At 39.1% G+C, this 25,140-nt stretch overlaps 1 pseudogene; it reads right to left on the reverse strand.

Moving 5' to 3' along the window:
* Nucleotides 1–321: 321 nt before the first annotated feature.
* LOC100657844 (caspase-12-like) lies at nucleotides 322–23,663 on the reverse strand (annotated as a pseudogene).
* Nucleotides 23,664–25,140: the final 1,477 nt, after the last annotated feature.

Below are 25,140 nucleotides of genomic sequence, written 5' to 3' on the forward strand. Positions count from 1 at the left end.
CCCCAGGCACTCTTTCAGCTCAGTAATGAGGCCACTCCTGAGGTTCACTCTTCACCCAAAGATTGGACAGGCCCATGGAACAAAACAAGATTAAAGTGGTGCACCAGCCCTGGGGCAGGGATTGGAAGGTAGGAGGGAACAGGATGGCTGGTCTTGGGGAACCCAGGGTTGAGAGGGGGTAGTGTTGACATGCCGTGGAGTTGTTAACCAATGTCATACAACAATGTGTATACTGTTTGATGAAAAACCAGTTTGTTCTGGAAACCTTCATCTAAAGTTCAAAAAAAAAAAAAAAAAGAAATGGCTATTTTATCAGGCAGTACACTCAGGAGGCATTTTATTAACTTATTTTCTGTCACTGAAGAAAATATACTCTTTTAGGAGTGAATGAAAAAGAGTTTTAATGAGGAACAGAACAGCTGTAGGTGGGCAGCACTAGGTAGAAATGCAAAGTGCTCCATAGTTTAAGCAGAGAGAGGGCTTTATATAGAGAACAAAGGAAAGGCAGGGGTTAAGGATTGCTTGTAAATAAGATCAGCTTCAGCTTGAAGTCCTTTGAAATGTAAAGGTTGATTACTTGTTTAGAGAGGAGTGAGTTACCACTTAGGTGTGAGATGCCAGCCAATTAGGTTATACTTGGTTGTAGTATTGTCAGTTATTCATGACTGTAGTCAGTTCTGGGGACAAACTGTTCACACATTCTTCACACATGGTTTATATCCTGACCAGTTTGGTTAGTTATGAGCACATTCTTCCTGAGAGCAATCGTTTACATCTTGACATGTTCTTCCTAAATGGTTTACATCCTGACCTTTTTGGTTTCTGAGAATGCATGTTGGTCCCATCATTCTTAGTCTGACATGAGCACCTCTAGTTTGAAACTTTTCCATTTACATATCACATGTGTTCCATATAAGTCAGGTGTTAGTGTATACATTTTCATTCCTAGATACTGGTGTCAGAGAAAATTAAATTTATTAAAAGTGTTACAATTAGCAAGATACGACTGTAGGATTTAAAATTAGGACTCACTGGAGATATTAATCAGAGAGAATGATTTTCTGACTTACTACTTTCTAGTCCAGGTCTCCAGGGGCTTGGCTGTCTTTATTTTCCCATCTGGAGGAATATCAGATTATCCCTTACATCCTTACATAAAGATTTTGTTTTTTTCTTTTGAAGTCTGTTTGAGTGAGTTTCAATCACTTGCGTTCACAGTAGTCCCTGAGGTAGATATCAAAGTCAGTACCTTTCATATCCTGCAAACACATAGCCCATAGTACATTCTCAATTAATATTAAAAACCGTGGTATAATTAGTAAGAAAAAAAGCCACGATTGAATCAGTGTTTCTATGACGATAGATAATTCATTGAAAAAAAAATTCTAGAGTCTCATTCCATCATTTATAATAGGTTACATAAAATTAAAGAAAGACTAAAAAAAAATAGACAATTATAGAAGAATACAGGTGGAGTAGTACAATTTTTAAGCTTTAAGAAATAGAAGCCAGTAGGTATGGAAATTTAAATTAATTCTATTACAGAAAATTTGAAAGTTCTCTATGTCACTGGGAGAACCTGGGTAGTGCAACTGGTTAGTGTACGTGGCTGCTAATCAAAGGTTGAAGTTCAAATTTACCCAGATGCTGCTTAGAAGAAAGGCCGGGTGATCTACTTCCAAAAATCAGCTATTGAAAATCCTATGGTGCCCAGTTGTACTCTTACACACATGAGGTCATCATGAACCAGAATTGACTTGTAAAACATCTGGTACTGGTATATGTCACAGAATGACATACATGGAATTAAATGTCAGACAACTGACTAAAAAATGTTTACAAGCATACGATTATGAGCTAATATGATTGTTTACATTCAAAGGACTTAAATTGATAAGAAAAACATTAAAAAAATCTCAAAATAAAATAGAAGGATAATTTGAATAATTAACAAAAGGAAAAGAACGTAGCTAATGAATATGTTAAAAAAAAACTAATGACTTTAATAACAAAAAGATATGCTAATGACATCAATAATTTTTCATCTATTAGTAACAGTTTAAAAGAGAACATTATTCTACCTATCAGTCATTACTTTAGATTTCTTCTATGCTTATAATTTAGCATAAAATTTTGACATTTATCAAAAATTGTATAAGTATTTATATTTGGAAAGTATTTATACTTGGAACAGGGAAGTATCTGACTCAGTAAAGCTGACTTGGTAAAGAGGCTGAACGTCAGCTGTACCTAGCATTTCTGATTATTGCAGGTGACCAGGTTTTTGTGCACGCATCAGAACCAAATAGCTTCCACTGATTGAACAGCGCTTGAGAGAAATTATGACTAACGTGTTTCTAGCTGGCCAATATTGGACTTATTTCTTACACAACCATTACACTGTGGTCAAAGTCAAATAAAACCAGGGTTTCATAGAAGACCATTGAGACAAAGGCAGATAACATGAGCCCCTGTAACTAACAGGCAACTGACAGCTATCATTGTTCTCCAGGTTATCAGTCTTTAGGTTGTGCAGGGAGTCCCCAAATCTATTTTGTGAATTCACTTAACTGAGATGCCTCTTATGAGTTTTAATTCCCAGGGAAGAGGCAGAAATATCTTGTCATAGATACACTTTCAATGGTGGGCATCTGGGTCACTTCATTTGGGGTTTCAAATGAATGTTGAACCTAAAATAGTAAACACATTTAAAACCAAAACGAAACCCATTGCTAGCAAGTTGATTCCAACCCATAGTGACCCTATAGGACAGAGTAAAACTTCCCCACAGGGTTTCCAAAGAGCAGCTGGTAAATTTGAACTGCCAATCTTTTGGTTAGCAGTCAAGATCTTAACCACTGTGCAACCAGGGCTTCAAAGAAAGCATTTAGGGGTACCTAGACTCCTCTTAAGAATGACAGAATGCAGAGTGTATTATGGCTGTGGTCAGGCACATGTAAACAGAAGAAAAAATTTAACTTTTCCTTGGGTATAATGTATTTGCAAATGAATTAACACTCTAAGAAGCTTTCCAGGATTAAGGAGGGATATCAGTTTCAAAGGATATTGAGAAGACACACTCTCGTTCTAAGGTGTATTTCAGAATGCTTTCTCTTTAAATGAACTCAGAGTCAAGCAAGGAGCATGAAGATAACTTAAGAGCTTCAAGATTCCATAAAAAGCTTGACAAAGGGGTCTACAAAGTTGTGTGGGGCATAAAATTTGATAAATGAAAGGATGCTTACCTTTCTAAAAACTTCTTCCAAATGAAAATAATAATACTTCTTGAAGCAGTTGACGAGTTGAGAAATGAAGAGAGAGCCATTTGTGTGAAGCTTCCAAGAAACATTATCTGCAAAGACAAGACACTGTAATACTCAGGAATGCGGTCTTAGTCTAAGTGTGAAAGACTCCTGGAGCCTTAGCTTTGGGGCAAAGTCTGATTCTACTGTTTAGTAAAGAGAGGTCAAAGGTGGGTAAGGAAGAATGCTTGTTTTCACACGAGGCCCAGAGAGAAGCAACCTGGACCTATAATTGTAAATCCCCTTGACTCTCTCAGGAAGCAAAGCAAAGTTATGACCCCTAGGATTGTGAGTAGTAGAAAAGATCTTAAGTCCTTTCAGCTCTCATGACACAAAAGAGAAATCCAGCTTTAGACATTCTAGGTCTCCTCTTCATTCATACTGTTTTCATACTATATATTTTTTGCACTTTTATGTTGTGTGAGAAATCTTTTGAATGGCTACTTCTCTTTACAATATAAATATGATTGACCACTTCATTCATTAAAAAAAAAGGATAATCTTTCCCTAACTACCAAGTTACCTGCAGTTAGTTTCCTATTTCTCCTTCCTGTTTATAGTCAAATTCTCAGATTTGTCTATAACCATTGTATCTATTTCCTGCTATTCTGCTCACCTCTCAGCTTTTTCTCCCACTTCCCACCCCAGCTTCACCAGATGGCTTTCCCCAAGGTCACCCGTGACTTCCATGTCACTAAATCCAATAGTCATTTATCAGTCTTCTTACCTCTTGTCTCGCATCGGAAACCATGGTGACTTCAACAAATTACCTATTGGCAACTCTGATAACACACACTCCTCGTTTTCTTTCCTAGTCTCTGAACATACCTTCTGAGTTTACTTTGCTGGCTAATTGCTTTCATGCTGCCATTGAACATCAGAATTCTTCAGACCTCAACTCTAGGAAATCTTCTCACTCCTGTCTTTGTTCTTAGATAATTTTATCCATTTCTAGATATTAAGGATCATCTTTAGGCCAATGTCCCCTAAAAAATTCTATCTCTAATGCAGATCTTCCTTCTGAAATATACAACTGTGCAATTCTCTATTCTTTGTTCCATTTTGAAATATCCCAAAGGCATCTCAAACCTTCTTGCAGTGTTTCCCATTGAAATAAATGCACCACAATTATCCACTTAAACACTGGAGTCACCTCTATCATCTCTTCTTGTTTGTCTTCCATGTCCACTAAAACCACCAAGTTATTCTAAATTATACACTAATTATCTGGGGGATAAAACAACTTACTCCATCCCAAATCTGTCATCATCCCCTATGGCCTGAAATATTACAGTAGCATTTGAACCTATCTCCTTATACCCACTCTTGCTTTACTCTAATCCATTCTCCGTAGAGCCCCCAGAGTGATCATTTAAAAATTAAAATGTTATCATTCCATTGCTTATAGCCCAGTTTTCTATTACTGTTAGTATAAAGGGCTAAATCCTTCTCTAACACATGAGAATTCGAATTTTCTGTCCTCTTATCTCCCAACCTCTCCAGACATCCTCCCTGACTTTGTGTTCCAGCCACACTGACCCAGTCTTCCAAGTTCCTTTCTTTCTCAGGTCCTCCATTCACACTGCTCTTTTGCCTGGAATGTGCCTACCTTACCCTTGACCTTTTAACTCCTCTATCTTTTCAACGTTAGCAAAAAATTTTGTTAAAGCACTTACCACAGTTGGCAAACATCATTTGTTTCAGTGATACTGTGGTGTCCCCTTCTCCTGTTTAATTTCTGCCTCCCTGGCATGGCTATAAACTTAGCTTTGGGGCAAAACCTGATTCTACTGTTTAGGAAGAGAAAGGTCAAAGCTGGGTAAGGAAGAACTTCTTGTTTTCACAGCAGGCCCAGAGAGAAGCAAAATGGACCTATAATTGTAAATCCCCTTGCCTCTCAGGAAGCAAAGCCAAAGTTATGGCCCCTAGGATTGTGAGTAGTGGAAGAGATCATAGGTTCTTTCAGCTCTCATGACACAAAAGAAAAAAAGAAAAATCCAGCTTTAGATACTCTAGATCTCCTCTTCATTCATACTGGTTTCATACTATATATTTTTTGCACTTACTTTTATGTTGTGTGAGAAATCTTTTGAATGGCTACTTCTCTTTACAATATAAATATGATCAGCCTCTTCACTCATGCCTAATAATCATGCTTGCTTTAATCATGTAGCATGTGTGCTCTGAACCTAGACCAATCCTAGAACATAACGTATACCGAATAATTATGTGTCGCAATAAACAAACACAAGAATTTTGCATATTGGGCTTTATTTGCTAAACTGAATTAAATAATCTCTCAGAGTATGTATCAGGATTTTTATGCCTTTTTAACTTCCTTTGACAGCTAAAAGTATAGAATTCCTCTTTCCATTAAAGCCTTATGAAAACATCAATATATAAAACAAACAGAAGTGGAGCTAAGCTAGTTGTGGGGTGGGCATTGTTTCTGGGAGAGGGTAGGGACTGAACTGCTTGCCTGGCCTTTTTCCTTTCCTCTAGGCTAGACTCTGATTGTCTTCTAGTCTCTTTCTACTCAAATGTAGGCAGAGCCCAGCAGTACCGGCATCCCCTAAAAGCTTTTTAGAAAGGGTGACTCTAGGCCCCACTCCAAATCTACTGAAGCGGAATCTGCACTTTAACGGGATCCCCAAGCGATTCCTGTACACACTAAAGTCTGCGTTCGTTATGCTAGAACGCAGAGGACTGTGAGTTGTGCAAACTAGGCTTTCTGAAATTACCCTTGTTACCTGTCATGAGTGGCTGTTAATGATATTTCATACAGGTTTGACCAAAAGCAATCAAGAATATCCTCTACTTTTACCTTCTACTATGACTTTCCTTCCAAAAAAGGATTTTCATTCATTGTCTACCTTATCCTGAAGATATGGATTTAACTATTAATTAATTTCCTAAGACTAGATTCAAATAATAAGCCAAGGATGTGTAAAGCAAGAACTACCAGTTTTACTGATTGGCTCATTTCATTGCTAGTAGATAATCAGATGGGCAAAATCCTGAGAAGATAATGCATTTCTGTGCTGTTGTTATATTTAAAAAAAAAAAAACCCTCTTATTTAGAGTTAAGACCATTTTAAGTTTGGATCCTCATCAAGCTCCCGTTCACTTCTAAAATTTCCCCCAAAACGAAGATTTATAACATTTTCACTATCAAAGTCTCAATATTTTAAATCCCGCCTCTGCCTAAAATATCCCATTAATTAGAGAAGAAATTTTCTGATCAGTGAAAGATTTGATCATAGCCAAGCCTGTTATCTGAAAAATAATGATTTAGAAATTCCCCTCCCTGGAGGAACTTAGGTGGGGTCAACGCTTTGAAAGCAATGAAGTCCTTCTCCACGTGGGCATTGGTAATTGCATCATTCTCGATGTTACATTGTGAGGGCTGGAACTGTGTGTAGATGCTTCTCCCATGTCAGTCATCCAAACAATCCCATCACCTTCTGGGACAGACACCCATCCAGTGATCATGTCTTATATTTCTTTAAATAATTTTTATTGTGCTTTAAGTGAAAGTTTACAAATCAAGTCAGTCTGTCATATATAAACTTATGCACACCTTACTACATACTCCCATTTACTCTCCCCCTAATGAGTCAGCCCACTCCCTCCTTCCAGTCTCTCCTTTCGTGACCGTTTTGCCAGTTTCTAACCCTCCTTACCCTCCCATCTCCCCTCCAGACAGGAGATGCAAACACAGTCTCAAGTGTCCACCTGATACAAGTAGCTCACTCTTCGTCAGCATCTCTCTCCAACCCATTGTCCAGTCCCTTCTGTGTCTGATGAGTTGTCTTCAGGAATGGTTCCTGTCCTGGGCCAACAGAAGGTTTGGGGACCATGACCGCCAGGATTCTTCTAGTCTCGGTCAGACCATTAAGTCTGATCTTTTTATGGGAATTTGGGGTCTGCATCTCCCTGTTCTCCTGCTCCCTCAGGGGTTCTCTGTTGTGCTCCCTGTCAGAGCAGTCATCGGTTGTGGCCGGGCACCATCTAGTTCTTCTGGTCTCAGGATGGTGTAAGTCTCTAGTTCATGTAGCCCTTTCTGTCTCTTGGGCTCATAGTTACCATGTGACCTTGGTGTTCTTCATTCTCCTTTGATCCAGGTGGGTTGAGACCAATAGATGCATTTTAGATGGCTGCTTGTTAGTATTTAAGACCCTAGATGCCACACTTCAAAGTGGGATGCAGAATGTTTTCTTAATAGAATTTATTTTGCCAATTGACTTAGAAGTCCCCTTTAGCCATAGTCCCCAAACCGCCGCCCTTGCTCCGCTGACCTTCAAAGCATTGAGTTTATCCCGGAAACTTCTTTGCTTTTGGTCCAGTCCACTTGAGCTGACCTTCCGTGTATTGAGTATTGTCCTTCCCTTCACCTAAAGTAGTTCTTATCTACTATCTAATCAGTAAATAACCCTCTCCTACCCTCCCTCCCTCCCCCCCTGGTAACCACAAAAGTATGTGTTCTTCTCAGTTTATACCATTTCTCAAGATCTTATAATAGTGGTCTTATACAATATTTGTCCTTTTGCCTCTGACTAATTTCACTCAGCATAATGCCTTCCTGGTTTCTCCATGTTATGAAATATTTCACAGATCTGTCACTGTTCTTTGTAGATGCATAGTATTCCATTGTGTGAATATACCACAATTTATTTAACCATTCAATCGTTGATGGACACCTTGGTTGCCTCCAGCTTTTTGCTATTGTAAACAGAGCTGCAATAAACATGGGTGTGCATATATCTGTTCGTGTGAAGGCTTTTATTTCTCTAGGGTATATTCCAAGGAGTGGGATTTCTGGGTTGGATGGTAGTTCTATTTCTAACTTTTTAAGAAAACGCCAGATTGATTTCCAAAGTGGTTGTACCTTTTTACATTCCCACCAGCAGTGTATATGAGTTCCAATCTCTCCACAGCCTCTCCAACATTTATTATTTTGTGTTTTTTTGGGTTAATGCCAACCTTGTTGGAGTGAGATGGAATCTCATCGTAGTTTTAATTTGCATTTCTCTAATGGTTAATGATCGAGAGCATTTTCTCATGTATCTGTTAGCTGCCTGAAGAGATTCTTTAGTGAAGTGCGTGTTCATATCCTTTGCCCACTTTTTCATTGGGTTGTTTGTCTTTTTGTGGTTGTTTTAATAGAATCATATAGATTTTAGAGATCAGGCGCTGGTCGGAGATGTCATAGCTGAAAATTTTTTCCCAGTCTGCAGGCGGTCTTTTTACTCTTTTGGTGAAGTCTTTAGATGAGCATAGGTGTTTGATTTTTAGGAGCTCCCAGTTATCTGGTTTCTCTTTGTCATTTTTGGTAATGTTTTGTATTCTGTTTATGCCTTGTATTAGGGCTCCTAACATTGTCCCTATTTTTTCTTCCATGATCTTTATCGTTTTAGTCTTTATGTTTAGGTCTTTGATCCACTTGGAGTTAGTTTTTGTGCATGGTGTGAGGTATGGGTCCTGTTTCATTTTTTGGCAAATGGATATCCAGTTATGCCAGCACCATTTGTTAAAAAGACTATCTTTTTCCCAATTAACTGACACTGGGCCTTTGTCAAATATCAGCTGCTCATATGTGGATGGATTTATATCTGGGTTCTCAATTCTATTCCATTGGTCTATGTGCCTGTTGCTGTACCAGTACCAGGCTGTTTTGACTACTGTGGCTGTATAATAGGTTCTAAAATTAGGTAGAGTGAGGCCTCCCACTTTCTTCTTCTTTTTCAGTAATGCTTTACTTACCTGGGGCTTCTTTCCCTTCCATATGAAGTTGGTGAGTTGTTTCTCCATCACATTAAAAAATGTCATTGGAATTTGGATCGGAATGCATTGTATGTATAGCTGTCTTTTTGTAGAATAGACATTTTTACTATGTTAAGTCTTCCTATCCATGGGCAAGGTATGTGTTTCCACTTATCTAGGTCCATTTTAGTTTCTTGCACTAGTACTTTGTAGTTTTCTTTGTATAGGTCTTTTACATCTTTGGTAAGATTTATTCCTAAGTATTTTATCTTCTTGGGGGCTACTGTGAATGGTATTGATATGGTGATTTCCTCTTCGATGTTCTTTTTGTTGATGTAGAGGAATCCAAATGATTTTTGTATGTTTATCTTATAACCTGAGACTCTGCCAAACTCTTCTATTAGTTTCAGTAGTTTTCTGGAGGATTCCTTAGGGTTTTCTGTATATAAGATCATGTCATCTGCAAATAGAGATAATTTCACTTCCTGCTTGCCAATCCAAATGCCCTTTAGTTCTTTGTCTAGCCTAATTGCTCTGGTTAGGACCTCTAGCACAATGTTGAATAAGAGCGGTGATAAAGGGCATCCTTGTCTGGTTCCCGTTCTCAAGGGAAATGCTTTCAGGCTCTCTCCATTTAGGGTGATGTTGGCTGTTGGCTTTGTATAGATGCCCTTTATTATGTTGAGGAATTTTCCTTCAATTCCTATTTTGGTGAGAGTTTTTATCATAAATGGGTGTTGGACTTTGTCAAATGCCTTTTCTGCATCAATTGATAAGATCATGTGGTTTTTGTCTTTTGTTTTATTTCTATGGTGGATTACATTAATGGTTTTTCTAATATTAAACCAGCCTTGCATAAAAAAGGTATAAATCCCACTTGGTCATGGTGGATTATTTTTTTGATATGTTGTTGAATTCTATTGGCTAGAACTTTGTTGAGGATTTTTGCTCTATGTTCATGAGGGATATAGCCCTGTAATTTTCATTTTTTGGGGTGTCTACCTGGTTTGGTATCAGGGATATGGTGGCTTAATAGAATGCGTTTGGTAATATTCCATCATTTTCTATGCTTTGAAATACCTTTAGTAGTAGTGGTGTTAACTCTTCTCTGAAAGTTTGGTAGAACTCTGCAGTGAAGCCTTCCGGGCCAGGGCTTTTTTCTGTTGAGAGTTTTTTGATTACCTTTTCAATCTCTTTTTTTGTTATGGGTCTTTTTAGTTGTTCTACTTCTAATTGTGTTAGTTTAGGCAGGTAGTGTTTTTCAAGGAATTCATCCATTTCTTCTAGGTTTGCAAATTTGCTAGAGTACAATTTTTCATAATAATCTGATATTATTCTTTTAATTTCAGTTGGGTCTGTTGTGATGTGGCCCATCTTGTTTCTTATTCTGGTTATTTGTTTCCTTTCCTGTGTTTCTTTAGTCAGTCTGGTCAATGGCTTATCAATTTTGTTGATTTTTTCAAAGAACCAGCTTTTGGCTTTTTTAATTCTTTCAATTCTTTTTCTGTTCTCTAATTCATTTAGTTCAGCTCTAATTTTTATTATTTGTTTTCTTCTGGTGCCTGATGGATTCTTTTGTTGCTCAGTTTCTATTTGTTCAAGTTGTAGGGACAGTTTTCTGATTTGGGCTCTTTCTTCTTTATGTATGTGTGCATTTATCGATATAAATTGGCCTCTGAGCACTGCTTTTGCTGTGTCCCAGAAGTTTTGATAGGAAGTGTTTTCATTCCCATTGCATTCTATGAATTTCTTTATTCCCTCCTTAATGTCTTCTTTAGGCATCGTGGTTAAGTGCTACAGCTGCTAACCTAAAGGTCAGCAGTTCAAATCTGCCATGCGCTCATTGGAAACTCTATGGGGGCAGTTCTACTCTGTCCTATAGGGTCGCTATGATTTGGAATCAACTCAATGGCAATGGGTTCAATGGATTGTTCAGTTTCCAAGTATTTGATTTCTTTTCCCTGATTTTTCTGTTATTGATTTCCACTTTTGTGGCCTTGTGGTCTGAGAAGATGCTTTGTAATATTTCGATGTTTTGGATTCTGCAAAGGTTTGTTTTATGACCTAATATGTGGTCTATTCTAGAGAATGTTCCATGTGCTCTAGAAAAAAAAGTATACTTTGCAGCTGTTGGGTGGAGTGTTCTGTATAAGTCTATGAGTCAAGTTGGTTGCTTGTAGCAGTTAGGTCTTCTGTGTCTCTATTGAGCTTCTTACTGGAAGTCCTATCCTTCTCCGAAAGTGGTGTGTTGAAGTCTCCTACTATAATTGTGGAGGTGTCTATCTCACTTTTCAGTTCTCTTAAAGTTTGTTTTATGTATCTTGCAGCCCTGTCATTGGGTGCATAAATATTTAATATGGTTAGATCTTCCTGGTTAATTGTCCCTTTAATCATTATGTAGTGTCCTTCTTTATCCTTTGTGGTGGATTTAACTTTAAAGTCTATTTTGTCAGAAATTAATATTGCTACTCCTGCTCTTTTTTACTTGTTGTTTGCTAGATATATTTTTTTCCATCCTTTGAGTTTTAGTTTGTTTGTGTCTCTAAATCTAAGGTTTGTCTCCTATAGGCAGCATATAGACGGATTGTGTTTCTTTATCCAGTCTGAGACTCTCTGTCTCTTTATTGGTGCATTTAGTCCTTTTACATACAGCATAATTATAGATGAGTATGTGTAGTGCTGCCATTTTGATGCCTTTTTGTGTGATATTGACAATTTCATTTTTCCACTTTTTGTGCTGAGACGTTTTTCTTTGTAAATTGTGTGTTCCTCATTTTCATAGTACTTGATTTTATGTTTGCTGAGTTATTATGTTTTTCTTGGTTTTTATTTTGAGTTATGGATTTGTTATAGCTCTTTCTGGTTACCTTAATATTTACCCCTATTTTTCTAAGTAAAAACCTAACTTGTATTGTCCTATATCACCGTGTTTTCCTCTCCGTATGGCAGTTGTATGCCTCCTGTATTTAGTCCCTTTTTTTGATTATTGTGATCTTTTACATATTGACTTCAATGATTCCCTGTTTTGAGCATTTTTTTCTTTTTAAAATTAATCTTAATTTGTTTTTGCGAGTTCCCTATTTGAGTCGATATCAGGATGTTCTGTTCTGTGACCTTGTGTTGTCCTGGTATCTGATATTATTGATCTTCTGACCAATTTCCATTAGTATTTCTTGTAGCTTTGGTTTGGTTTTTGCAAATTCTTTAAGCTCGTGTTTATCTGTAAATGTTTCAATTTCATCTTCATATTTGGGAGAGAGTTTTGCTGGATATATGATCCTTGGCTGGCAGTTTTTCTCCTTCAGTGCTCTATATATGTCATCCCATTGCCTTCTTGACTGCATGGTTTCTGCTGAGTAGTCTGAACTTATTCTTGTTGATTCTCCTTTGTAGGAGAGCTTTGTTTTATCCCTGCCTGCTTTCAAATTTTTCTCTTTATCTTTGGTTTTGGCAAGTTTGATGATAATATGTCTTGGTGATTTTCTTTTTGGATCAATCTTATATGGGGTTTGATGAGCATTGAATAGCTATCTTTTCATCTTTTATGATTTCAGGGAAGTTTTCTGCTAACAGATCTTCAGCTATTCTCTCTGTATTTTGTGTTATCCCTCCCTGTTCTGGGAATCCAATCACATGCAAGTTATTCTTCCTGATAGAGTCCCACATGATTCTTAGGGTTTCTTCATTTTTTTTAGTCTTTTATCTGTTTTTTTTTTTTTCAACTATATTGGTGTTAATTGCCTTATCCTCCACCTCCCCCACTCTGCATTCCAATTGCTCGATTTTGCTCCTCTGACTTCCTATTGCATTGTCTAATTCTGTAATTTTACTGTTAATCTTTTGGATTTCTGAATGCTGTCTCTCTATGGATTCTTGCAGCTTATTAATTTTTCCACTATGTTCTTGAATAATCTTCTTGATTTCTTCAACTGCTTTATCAGTGTGTTCCTTGACTTTTTCTGTAGATTGCTTTATTGCATTTATGAGGTCATCCCTGATATCTTGAAGCATTCTATAAATTAGTTTTTTATATTCTGCGTCTGGCAATTCCAGGATTGTATCTTCCTTTTGGAAAGACTTTGATTCTTTAATTTGGGGAGTTGTAGAAGCAGTCATGGTCTGCTTCTTTATGTGGTTTGATATCGACTGCTGTCTCTGAGCCATCTATAAGATATTGCAGTGATTTATTTTATATTTGCTCACTGAGTCTTATCTTGTTTTGTTTTCTTTCAATATACATAGATGGGCTACTAGATTGCGCTGTCTTGATTGTTGTAGCCCTTGACTCACTTATGTCCTATTACCAGCTGGTTTGGGCTGTTACCAGATATATAAGCCTAAGAGTCCGTTCACTATTCTTGAGTAGAATCTGATTTTTGGTCATCCAGTGTGGGGTGCAGACTGTCACCTATCCACCTAGAGGAGTAGTGGTGATAGTTGTGTGCACCAGATTCTAGTAGCAGCAGGGGGTCACTCTCCAGGGGGGCAGGATGCTGACAGGCTTCCCCCAAGTGCCAGTGAGGTAGGTGTGTCTCTATTCCTAAAGCACTTTGGTGGGTGGACTCTGCAGCTGTACCTTAGGCACCCAATGCATGTACCTCTACAGATTGGTAGGTGTCACCATCCTCAGACCCCTAAGGCAGGAGGCTAGGTGGGCTGGGAGGAGCTTCAGCCCTCAGTTCCCTGTTGTGGGTCAGTGAGGGCTCTGTTGAATACGCAGAGACATCAGACCTGGGAAACTTGTCTTTCCAGTAATCTGCTAAAACAATTACAGTCAGATCCCTATCAGAATTGCCTTTGCATTATAATAGCCACCTTGTTCCCTGTAGGGATGAAAGCTCAAGACTGTGGATCTCATATGCTTGGCTGGAGCTGGTTGTGTATTTTTAGTCCAGTTAGGGAAGGATTTTTGGTCCCAGGGTTTTTTGTAGCTGCTTCTCTGAGGGCAGGAGAATGGGTTAGGAAAAGACCAAAATAAAAAAAGAAAAGAAAAGAAAAACCGCAGAGCACTTCACTCTCTGGCTCAGGAAATTCCAATGTTAATGAAGCCGCCTGGGAAGGTGGGGGGAGGGACCAGATAGATAGGAGAGAGTAGCACCCCGGAGTATAGACAAAGTTACTTATCTTGTTTGGTGAAGACTGTTTTATTTGAGATTCCCGAGGGGTGTGTAGCCTGTGTGCTTTGGCTGGGTCGAGATTGCCTCCGAGGGTCAGGCCCGCGTCCTGTGCTTGTGCTGTCTCAGAAGCCATTGTCAGTTCCTCCACTCCCAGTCCAAAGCCCAGCGCCAAGGTTCCCCGTCTGGGATGCTGCGCTCTCAGCTCCAAAACCAGTCGCTGCCTCCCAGTGACTTCTCCTTCTGTCAGCCGCATTGCTGTGCTGCCTGTGTGCACTGGCTAGGTTCCCCCCGAGGTCACTTCTGGGGGCTAGGGCTGCTACCCATGTTTGCGCCATCTCAGGATGCCATGGTCAGCTCCCTTGCGCCCAGTACAAAGCCCGGCGCCAAGGTTTTCTGACTGGGACGCTGGCTCCAGGCTCCGAAAGCAGTCGTTGCTTCCCTGTGGTTGTTCGTTCTCAGTCTCTGTCACTCAGGTCAACTCTTTAGATCTGTGTTTGATGGTCAGGGTTTGTAGATTGTCATGTATGTGATCGATTCACTTGTTTTTCTGAGTCTTTGTTGCAAGAGGTATCCGAGGTAGCTTCTACCTAGTCAGCCATCTTGGCCCCCCCGTCTTATATTTCTTATTGAAGATTTTATATTTACACACACACAAACACACACACACACGACCTATTTCTTTTACCATTGTAACTTAACTTCAGCGTCTTTCCATATGTCATTTATTAAAAATGAAAGCATCTTATTAATAGAAAACGGGCCCCTAGGTGGTACAAACAGTAAAGGTGCTTGACTGCTAATGAAAAGGCTGGAGATTTGAGTGCACTCATTGGTGCCTCAGGAGAAAGGTCACACAGTAGTTTTATCTACTTCCAATAAATCAGCCACTGAAAACCTTATGGAGCACAGTTCTGCCCTGACACCCATGGGGTCACCATGGAATCAACTCGAGGGTAACTGGCACTACTTGAAAAACTACCTCTGTAACTGTAAAAATACAGAGTTCGCTTAAGTTTGGGATAACCATGTTGACAACTTAGTCACAAATGGATGGGACATTGTTCACTATTTCATGCCACATATTGTTTCTTTAAAAATGGTACAGACTAAATATAACTTCTTTCTGGACTGAACCTAATACAGTAAAACCTGAGAAAGCTGGCACCTGTGTAAGACACAAACCTGTCAGAGACAAAAAACTCCAATATTTTCCTCTAAAATGAGTGATAGAAAAGTGGTAAGGATGCACCCCTTCAAAGGCAGAAAACTCGAGAGACCAGGAAAAACAGGCAGTCCCGTCAAATCCCAGCTTTCACAAATTTCACATTAGTAGAACTAAAAGATTTGTTCTCTCAGCCATCCCTGATGAAATGAAAGATAAACTCCAGACTAATAAATAATAGTGCACGACCACGAACTCATAGCAGCTCTATAGGACAGAGCAGAATTGCCCCTTGGAGCTTCCTAGGAACGACTGGTGGATTTGAACTGGTGACCTTTTCGTTGGCAGCCGAACTCTCAACCACTGTGTCACCCGGGCTCCACCTACACTCCTTGGTGTCCCCCAGTTCAGACTCACCGCCTCGGCAGGCTTGCATGATGATGATTTTGGGTTTGTCTTTGAGGTTCTTGCAGTTGCTGTTGTTGAAAATTCGAAAGATAGTATCATCTTTCAGAATATCTGGCTGTTGTGAACTGTGCTTCTTCCCACAGATTCCATCTAGGATGCCGTGTGACATAAATACCAGAAATGTGCTGTCTGAGGACTTGTGCTCTGGGCGGGCAGCAAACTGCCTTAGCTCTTCTTCCATTTCCTGAAACAGAGGCCACAGTCACTATCGAGGAACCTGCCCTACAAAATCGGCGTTAACAGAGAAGAGCAAGCGCTAAGAAATCAGGTAGTTCTTATCGGGCACAATTGTGAGAGAAATAATATTCTGACATAAAAAAAATTTTTTTTTTTTTATAAAACCCTAAAATCTAGATTTCTAGAATATTAAAGCCAGAAGGGTTTTTACATAGCATCTAGACTAATCGTTTTCCTCAGAGTCTCTGATTTCTGAACATCCTGGAGAATGAAACTTCTTAAAGTGAGGTCCCTGTGGTTTTTAAAGCCACCCAGGATATTTTTGGCATAAATTGGTCTGAGCCAGGCTGTTAAGTAATAGATGCCTCCCACATTGAGGACTTCAGATGGACCAGCTTTTTTTTAGGTATTTAGTGAAATACCGCTGTATAGAGCTGCTCTCAATCTCTGCCATGTGACTATGCACTGGAGGAGGCTGAAATCCAGGGGACTCTACTTTGGAGCAAACATAATGCCTGTAACAGTGTACATTTTGTTCTTGTAGCTGCCAGGGGGAGAGGTTCAGAACTGTTTAAGAGGGGAAAGTGCCTTGTCCTGCTCTTGGGGGTTATTACCTGAGCTGAGAGATTCTTTTTTTACAACCACTAAGTATCCAAGGTTTTCCAGCACGTCTTGCATTCCCGAAATGTCAATTTCAGCACCGTCCCGAGTAGAAGGATGGTCCAATTCTTTGTTGCAGATGATGAGGGCCAGGCGTGTTCGGCCTGCCTTCTCCACCACTGGATATATCTGCGGGCAACAGACACAGAGCAAATTGCCTCCTCTCTTGTGCCTTCAAAGTCCATTTGTTGTTGTTAGGTGCCATTGAGTTGGTTCCGACTCAAAGGGACCCTGTGTACAACAGAACAAAACACTGCCCAGTCCTGTGCCATCCTCACAATAGTTGTTATGCTTGAGCCCATTGTTGCATACAAAACCAAAAAACCACCAACTGCCTTTGAATCGACTCTGACTCATGGCAACCCCATGTGTGTAGAACTCTGCTCCATAGTGTTTTCAGTGACTGATTTTTTTGAAGATCAACTGACCTTTCTTCCAAGGTGCCTCTAGCTGGACTCAAACCTCCAACCTTTCAGTTAACAGTTGAGATTTTTAAACATTTGACTCCCCATCAAAACACACTTATAATTTTGGGGTGATGTGCTGGAAAGCTATGGGAATAAAAATATATTCCCATGAGGAAAGAGATAATCCCATACTGAAGACAAGGACTTGGCCTAAGAATTTATTACAAGAACTTGGCTTGGGTGGTGTACAGGAGTTTAGAGCGTATTCCAGGAGGATACGGAATCTAATGTGAGAAAAAAAATCTATTATATAAAATCCTATGACCTTAGGCCTGATGTTAAAGCATTTGTGACAAGAACTAAAATTTTCCAGTAAGTCCTCAATGTCTCCTTTGAGTGGGCAACCTTATGTCTCCCTCTTCTAAAGCATATCACCTCATTTCCCCTTTTTGTCTTCACTTTTTGGAAATAATGAGGAGGGCAAAGCATCAATTCATCATTGGTTTCTGGAGGAGCTATAAGAAAAAAATAAAAACAACTCATTAAGCAATAGTGTCCACTGACTTGCAGTCTTGCAGATCTCTTGGCTGTTCCCTCAGTCTTGGGAAATGCTTACTGCCAGCCAACAGAAAAGGTGAACATAAGACAAATACATTGGGAGGCAATTTTTCCAAGAGATTGTCTTCTGAGTCATACAGTTAACACCCCTACGTTTCATATTTAACGTGACAAAAACAAAACTCTTGAGTGCTCCTCTTTTTTCTTTCTTCTTACTAACCCCACCATAAATTCCTGTCTTTTTTTAGTGATCACAGCATTGACTAATCTCTCAGGTCCAATGTGATGGAGTCACATGAACACAGAAACTGAGATTTGGAGGAGTGGCTAAAGTTCATCTAGCTTAGTCAAATCATTCTTCAGGTATTCAAACTCCATTTACAATATTCCTACTGGCTTATTACAACTCTCTGAAATACCTCCACCGGCAGGGAAGTAACAACATTCTGAGGCATTTTTTGACAGTTTTGTGCATCGTAACATGTGTGCCTTCTACGTATTGGTATGTATTCCTCCTTTGAGATTAGACAGAAAAAGTCTAGTTCCTTTACTTGTCAAAGCTCAGGCATTCTTCCAGAACTTCAATATGTCTTCCCCATGTTCTCCTTGTTTTATGTAAATGTCCCCACATAAACAATTATTTTATTGTATCTTAATGGTGTTTCTTTGTCTTCATTGCAATGCCAACTTAATTAGGAAAGGGGCCATAACTTTCATCTTTGCATTCCCAGTATCTAGCAAGATATCTTGCACAGATTAAACTTTATAAATGTTTAGAGATAAACAGACCTTTAAATATTTGAAAATAGCTACCAATATCCTCTGGTTCTCTGTTTTCCCTTAGGGACACAAACCTTAAGTTCCTTCAAATATTGTTGTATAAGAACTATTTCATTTTTTTAAATCATCAAACTCATCAATTTCCCACATCACTATCTACTTACTCAGTTTTCTCTCTTACTACAATGAAACATATGCCCTAACTCCCACTAAGGCCAACACTTCTATGTGTGTTCTGAATTCCTCCCCCTCTCACCAACAAGGAATTCACCTTTGCATTTATCTAGCCCAGTCTCATGCATCACCAGTTTCTCCCTCACTCCCTACTCCATCATCCCCATTGGCATACAAGTATGCCTTAATATCAGCCATCTTTCAAAAGACTTTCTCTTGGCCATACTGGGTCTTTCTTTATTTTCGATTAGCACCATCTCACCAGATGGCTTCTTCTAGTCTCATGTCTTAAATACTATCTATTTTCTGGTTGATCCCAATGTTTAGTTCCAGCTTTTATCTCTTTGTGAACTCCTCATTTGAACCCACTTGCCTCCTTATCCTCTTCCGGAGGGAGTAACTGATGTTTCGAACTTAACAAGTACAAAAAAGAACTCTTGATATTTACCTGCTCCTATGCATCTATTCCCCATGACCATCCCATGTTGTTTTTTTCCATTCACACAGTTGCCAAGCAATATCTACAGCTTACACTTCATTCTTTTCTCTCTTTCAAATCCTACATGCAACCTACCAGTTAGTATCTGTTGACTCTATCTCCAAAATAGATCCCAAGTTTAACCATGTCTCACGGTTTCCACTGCTACAACTCTAGTCTAAAAACTATTACTTTGTAAGTGAAATATTTAAGCTACCTCCGACTGCCACTTTGATTCCACTCTTAGCTATCAGCCCATTGCTTAAAAACTTCCAAAGCTTTCTGTTGAAAATAAACCCAAATTCTTTTCACCTGGCTTAATAGGCATTATGTGGTCTGGCCCCTGTCCAACTCTGCAGCCTCTTCTACCACACCCTGCCTAATTTCTATTCTGCAGACTGATTGGCCTTCTCTATGATGCTCTTTCAATGTAAGAGCATTCCTGTCTCAGGGCCCTTGCTCTTGCCTCTTCCCTTCCCATGGGATGCTTTTGCCTTATGGCTTGGCATGACTGTCTTCCCATTGTTAGACAAACATGTAAATATCATCTCAACAGAATGTCCATAACTGACCACTGCAGCTCACATACTGTCCTACCACCCAATCTTCTTACCTCCCTCTCTCCGTGGTAACCCTCTTTTCTCTTGTATATTCTCTGAAATTATACTATTTATTTTTTATGTATTTGTAATACATCTATCCTTCCTACACTATAAACTTCATGAGACCAGGAACTTTATCTATCTTGTTTACATATTTCTATAAACTCAGCAACTAGAACAGCATACAGTGGCCTTATTTAATATATGCTGATTTACTACAATAATAAAGATTACACAGTTCTTTTTCCTTCCTAAGTATGTCCATAACTTCTGAAAATATGGTGCCCAGAAAACAACATAATCTACCCTCTTTAGAGAACACCTATCATCACCTCTGTTTAGACATTATGATTCTTTAATGTGGCCCAGGAATTCATCAGTTTCTTTGGTGACCAAATTATATGCGTGACTCATACTGAGTTTCTTTTTTTTTTTCTTAACCACATTCTTTTCCTGTTTCATGCCGTTGGTGGTTTCTTAAATCTTTGGCATTTTATGAATCCTCCTAAAGACATTATTAATCCCATTTTAAAATATAAGGCTCAGAAAGGTGCAGATATTTACACCAGAGCACATGGCTAGTCAGTGGCAGGGACAGGCTGTGTCTAGATTCCATCAGTTTCACCCCAGTTCTCTGTTCACTATACCATATGGGCTCTCTTTATCAAACCTACCTCAGATAATGTTTTTATTCATCCATGGATGAGTATTACTGTCAGAGCTGAAAATGATGCCTGGGCCAAGTCAGCATTCTCTGCAGTTTAATCGTCTTTGTTTTCATTGTGGAATTCTGAGGAAAACTGAAGGGCAGAGGTATGGTCTAACATACCTTTGAGGGACTTCATCAGAAGCAGAGTTGAGAGAACAATCAGATTTCCTGAATCTCAAATGTGTGGTCTTTTAACTATAACCTAGGAGCCCTCCACAGCTATTTCATCTCAAGTGATATCTGAGGGTTTCCACTGGCCAGTGGGTTTGTTGGTAGTTAGTTACCTGTTAGAGGGAGAGCCAATGCCTTGGCTGACCCAGCTTTTTCCTCACGTTCACTATCTTCATTTTCATCTTCATATTCTGAGGTAGAATGAACAAAAGGTTGAGGGTCAATGTCTTACTCTAAAGACTGTTTCCAAAGGCCAAAATTGACTGGGAACACAGGTGTCCTATACCTTACTTGGACTACCTTTTCACCACACTAGAGATCTAAGAGTTTTCATTGGGATCTGGGATTTGAAGACAGTTACTTATAGGAGAAGAAAATAATTCAGAGTTCTTCTCAGATTCATCGTGGTCACTTTCCATATGAGATTATAAAATAATATGAAAAATAGGTTTGTTGGCAGAACTAGGTTTCTAAAACCTATACACTTCAGACTCTTTCCCTTGCACTGATAGACAAGAAAATGACTATATTCAGCATGGTGCTTCCCTGTGGTACGTGGATATTTGGCCCATTCTTTAAGCTCAAAGATTGTTTTGGAGGACAGTAACCTTCTGCCAAGTAAAGGAGGAGGCAGGGTTTCCATGAAACAAGGAAGAGCTATTTATCTCCCTGATTATATAATTCAAGAAATAATTAAAATCTTTATTCATCAAGGCTTTTTATGCAGTAACACTTTTCATTCTGAGGAATGAAAATCTGTCTCTGAATATACAAGTTAAACAGTCTTTAAAAAAGAGACAGAGAATTCCAGAAGGATCTTCCAAGAGCCAGGATTATACTCATGTATGTATTGTACTCTACAGCAGGGTTGGCAAACTGTGGCCTCTAGGCCAAACTCAGCTTACTACCTGTTTTTGTAAATCACATCTGTGCTCATTTTTGTGTGTATTGTCTATGGCTACTTTGATGCTACAAAAGCAGTATTGAGTCATTGTGAGAGAGGCCATATGAGCCACAAAACCTAACATATTTACTATGTGGCTATTTACAGAAAATGTTTGCTGACTGACCCATTCTCTAAAGAGAAAGAAACATTTATGCTGCACTAACCCTCAAATTCCTTAGGTCCTCCCTTAACTTGCAGGCATCTAGGCTTCAGAAGATTTATCCTAGGGGCTAAGCCAAAGCTAGGCAGAAGGTGATGGATGTTTCCTTATTGAACATTCTATATCTGGAAATGACTTTACAGTCCATATTGCACAGCCAGAGCAACCCAGTCTAACTACAGACCACCACTGAATTCAATACAGCTCCCACAACATTCATTCTTTTAACGCATATTTAGTAAGCACCTATTTATGTGTTAGGCACCATATCTCTGATTTTGGAATGCGTTCATGAATGAAGCAAAGATATCTGCCTCATGGAGATTACATTTTGGAAGGAGAAGATATGGTATAATGAATGCCTATGTTTTATAGAATGATTGAGGGTGATAAATGCTAAAGAAAAAAGATTATACAACAGTATAAAGCCATTGGGTGTTCTGGCACAGGGAATTGGGTATGTCAGGGCATTTTTCAGTATTGAATAGATTAGAGAGTCAGGCAAAGGCAGTTTTAGATATGTGGATAGTTTATACTCCACATGCAAACAAGGAGAAATAAAGACGCTAGCTACTTATAGGACAATAGAGAAAGAACAAATAATTAGTCCTTTGACCCAAGCTACTCACTTAAACTCAGCTGTTTTATGGGGTTGAAGAAGCGGCCCATAAACATTTTGCCTGCCTTCTGGGTTGTCTCAGTGAAATCTTCAACTAAGTTTTTAGTCCATTCATGATGAGATTCGCGCCTTCCCCCAGTCTCTGGAATTCTTCTCCATTTAACACATTCTTCTTAAGGCCATAAAATATATTCTTTGCAATTAACTTCACCTTTTCACGGGATCCTCTTTTGATGATTTCTTAGCTGTGAAAATAATGTAATAGTAGACATGGACAGCACCTTAGATATTTGATCCTAGTCCATTGGTTATCAAATTTTAATGTGCAGAAGAATCATCTCAAAAGCTTGTAAAAACAGAGGGTCCTGCACCCCATTCCCAGAAATTCTGCTTTGATAGCTCAGGGTGTCATCCATGATTTCCATTTCTAATAATCTCATAGATGATGCCACAACTGCTGGTCCGAGGACCACACTTAGAGTGACACTGATCTTGTTCAATCCTCCCCTTTTTCACAGATGGGAAAACCAAAGTTCAGAGAAGTGAAGTAACTTCAGTAAGGAGCTTTGTGATAGCTGACTCAGTTCCGTCTTTGTATCGTCCATAACCCCTTCACTTTCTGACACTTTTATCAGTAACTAATTTGGAAAACACATTATATTCAATGTTTGCAGCAGTAGAACATAAATATATCATGCCTGTAAAATAATAGATTTCTGTTTTCATTATCCAGGTGGCTCTGCATGTAGAGATTGAGAACACATGGTACAGATGGTTTGCTCTCTGCTAGAAAGGAAAGGGCATGGAGAGAGCAGAAATATGGAGGAAATGAAAGTTACTCTGTTCAACTGCATGACCTCTCACGGGCAAGTCTCTGCCAGATTAGTTTGAACATTTTAGAGCCATTATAAAATGGATGAGAATTTCAGCTCAAGGTGAGTCAAAAAGAAAGCCTGAAATCACAGAAAACATTTTAAAATTTAGGTCCAGACTTTTTGTATTTTCCTTTCTTTCCAGAAGATATATTACCTAAAATACTTTCTTAGCTCAGTAATTGCTATCCCATTTTGCCCCCTATTTCCCTCCATCCCCAGAGTAAAACAGTTGTGTCTGGTGAGTCTCTTCTTCATGCCTATTTCTTCTTTCTCCAGAGCTGTAAACCTCCCCCAAACATAGCCACAAGCAACAGAAAAACCTGAGTCACTCATCAGCCATGGCTACTTCTACTCTCTGGGCAGGAAAGGCAATGAAAACGAAAGTAGACTTGCACAGTCTTCTTTTTTTCCTTGGTGGGACAGAGTGCTGATACTTCTTAAATAGGAGACTGCAGCTTCCCAAACTCCCTCATTCTCTGCCAAGATAGACTCTGTCCTTTGCCTATTCTAATATGTAGCTTCTTTCCTTTGGAAAACAAGAAGCAACTCTTCTCTTTTCTCTCTGGTGTAACAGTTACCATAATGAAAACACACACACACACACACACACATCTCTATGTTCTCTTTTCTAGGCTTTTTCTTTACTTTTCTCTTACAATAAATGAAATTAGTCTCTGTGCTGCTCACAGCCTTTCAATGGCAGGGAGGCCTCACATCCCTGATGCCCACCCAAACCATGAAGTGTGAATTTGGAGGGCTTAAGAAGGGCAAGAGGCTCTCTGAGAACTGCCAAACAGTGAAACTCTTATCACTCTTTCAAAAAGCCCAGATAAGTCATCTCTTTTTTGTCTCTCTACCACTTATCTGCCAGTTCTAGGTATTGTTTATCTATGAGATTTATGTATTTATTTATTTTCGTTAACTACTCAATTTTCTTAGAGTCATAGTTAGTACATGCCATGTTTCAATTATTAATAGAAAAAAAAATTTTTTTTTATTTGTAGCGGTTTCTTCTCATTTTGAGTCATGGCACATCAGCGAATGAAGGTCCAGAAAGCTTGACTCTATCCATGTCATTAAGGTCAACTATACATTCAGGAAGTGGTTCTTCCCCAATCGTATTTTGAGTGCCTTCCAACCTTAAGGGCTCATCTTCCAGCACCATATCAGGCAAAGTTCTGCTGCTATTCATAAGGTTTTCACTGGCCAATTCTTTTCAAAAGTAGACTTCCAGGTCCTTCTTCCTAGTCTGTCTTAGTCTGGAAGCTCACCTGAAACCTGTCTTCCATGGGTGACCCTGCTGGTATTTGCATACCGGTGGCACAGCTCCTAGCATCACAGCAACACACAAGCCACCAGAGTAAGACAAACTGACAGATGCATGGGACTCCATAAGCTATTACCACCACCACAGCGAGACCAGAAGAAATAGATGGTACCTGGCTTCCTTTAATGAACATTTTTATCAAGGACTCTGATCAAAAGGAGGAAAATCATCAAACAAAATTTCAAACTCTTATGGAAACCAGACTTACTAGATCCATTGAGACCAGGGAAACCCCTGAACCTAATGCCCAAAAATAATCTTTAAACCCTGATCTGAAACTATCCCGTGAAGCCATCATTAAGCAGTAGTTTAGCCCAATTAATAAAGAATTTTTGCCTCGAACATAGTACTCTTATAAAGAATTATCTATATGAGTGTAAACTGAAAACAGTTAATCTAAAGCACAGATGAGAATTTTAAAGGGAAGAGAGCCTAAATTAATGGTGATGAAACAACATGGGTAGAGATAAAATGGTGACACAGAGACAGGGCCAAGAAGGCCGAGTAATCAGACCCTTTTGGTGGTCCCTCTTACAACAAAGATCCAAAAAAAAAAAAGTGAATGGATTATATATCTGACAAGCTAGGAGCCCTGAACATCAAAGGCGAGGTTAGGAAATTGGACTGAACAGCAAGAGGAGAGAGAGACGGTTCAGAAGCTGTATGGAGTTGCCAGATCTGACTC

Source organism: Loxodonta africana, chromosome 7 (assembly GCF_030014295.1).
Source record: "Loxodonta africana isolate mLoxAfr1 chromosome 7, mLoxAfr1.hap2, whole genome shotgun sequence".
In the NCBI taxonomy this organism is placed as follows: Eukaryota; Metazoa; Chordata; class Mammalia; order Proboscidea; family Elephantidae; genus Loxodonta; species Loxodonta africana.